We start from the raw sequence: 2,257 nt of genomic DNA, 5'->3' as shown, positions 1-2,257 counted from the left end.
AATTTACTCGTGAAACAAATAAGCAACATTATTTCGAAAATAGCAAAAAAAAACACGTTACGATAAAAACAGCCTGGTAATAAAAACTGCGCGACGAATTATTTCATTTATAACTGCTGATGCTCGTATATGTTTTAAATTCAGAAAGGTACTTAAAAAGTCTTTAGATTTTCCACTTACGTATTCTAATCCACCTAGTTGGCTTTATGATATAAACTTTTTCGTCGAGCAAAAAATTCCGGTACGCTTTTAATATTTTTCGATTCCAAGTACGTTTCTTTTCCTTCTTATATTTTTTTCATCTACCTTTCTCGTATACTTATTTTAACAAAAACTCGGAAAATTTATTCCAATAACGCGACTCTGTATTCTTATAAAGTATCGTTTGGATTTTTCATTTTTATGACTTACGCGTCTCTCGTAAAGATATCCGTTTTATTTAAATTTAATTATAATTTTTAAAAGGATTTTTTTTATCGTGTACGAGGTGAATTTGGGAGAATGGGGCGAAGGGATGGATTGGTTGACAAGCTTGGAAGCTAAGCTGTCATGCGAATTATCAAATGGCACGAACTGTCTCGTTTCTAGTAATATGTTTAATTAATGTTTGCTTTGGGGGTAAAATAGAGGATATTAATATTGTGCATAATTCGGAACCTTGGTTGTTTAGTGTTTACCATTTTTTTTTTTTTAGTTTTTTTTTTTTCAAGTTGCACCTCCCAATTCATTATTTTACTAATACCTACTCAAAAAGGGCACATTTAAGGACACCCTCTAAACGTACAGATGCCAAATTTCCGACTCATGAGTCTTTTAAAGAATGCTCTAACAATGAAACAAAATCAAAAATCACTTCAGAAGTGCCAAATTCATGTCTGGTATCCTACTGGTAAAAAATAAAGTGATTTTTGATGACTTTTGAGGTTTATTTCCGGAGCGAAGCAACTAAAAATTGTCGAAAATCACTTTATTTCACTAGCTAGATAGCATATTTCATCACTCTCACTAATCGCTATAGCTGTTTTATAGTGAAAATATCCAATTATACGAATCTAAAAAACACATTGTTTGTCACCCTTTGAAATACGAGTAGTCGAGTACATACGAATTTTTGAATGATTTTCCCTTCGCTTCGCTCGGATCAGTTTCCATCTCTTTCCAAAACTAAAAAAAAAAACATCCATTTTTGAAACTTCCATAAATTTAAAAGAGAAAATAACAATTTTTCACTAAGCCTTAACGTGAGTATTAATTGTCATTTTTTCATCTCCTATTTCATTGTAGAAACTCGTCATTTTATTCGGTAAAATTGGTATTTTTTTCCTACCGATCGGCAAATTTTCAGTGAAATCTATGCGATTATGTTTTGTTGAAGGTATGAGCATTTGAAATTCCCCCCCCCCCAATTAACAAAATCAAATTGTTCACAGGAAATTTTTCAAAAAAATTGAAATATGAAGAAAATTTGTGAACGTAATAATTTTTTTAATTTCAATAAATTTTTCATTTATTTGAAGATTTTTGTTGCGTGTTTGAATTTATTCATTTTTTTACTGCCTTTTTGACTAAATTCACTACTTTTTTCTACTCTCACTACCCGCTTAAAAATCACTACCTTTTTCACCTTCACTACCTGTTAGATACCCTCTAAAGTTTGAAACCACCTCCAATCGACTCGGCATTAAAAATGGGATACTAACAGGGGAACCTCCTTGAGGTGTCATACTCCGATTTGAACGTACGGGGCCGCGATTTTTGGAAAGAGCATAGTCTAAAACCACCAAAACCAAATTTTCAGCTGCCCAGTTCATTTTTCGATTTTTGGCGAATTTTTGAAAATTATTCAAAATTGACTGTTTTTGACAATTTATGCTTTTTTTTAAAAAGTACGTACTTGATGAACTTGGGCAGCTGAAAATTTGGTTTTGAGGGTTTTAGACTCTTTCCAAAAATCGCGGTCCCGTTCAAATCGGAGTGTGACACCTCAAGAGGTTCTCCTTGTAAGTAAATTTCATTTCAACAACTCAATTGGGTAAAATATTGTGGAAGTTTCAATTTTCAAAAATCTGCTGGGTGCCCCGGAACTACCACTCAAAATGGCTCAAAATCATTTCCATGAAATTTTGATGTTTTTCCATTTTTGACCCCAGTTTAATTTTTTTTTTAAATTCATTAAAAATCAAAATCGTTTGCGAACTCAAAAATTAGTATTTGGAGCAGACAATAAATTTATTGTAAGAAGTTGTTTTTATTTCAA

The sequence above is a fragment of the Planococcus citri genome, chromosome 1 (assembly GCF_950023065.1).
Source record: "Planococcus citri chromosome 1, ihPlaCitr1.1, whole genome shotgun sequence".
NCBI lineage: Eukaryota > Metazoa > Arthropoda > Insecta > Hemiptera > Pseudococcidae > Planococcus > Planococcus citri.
Note: the sequence above shows the minus strand (reverse complement) of the source record.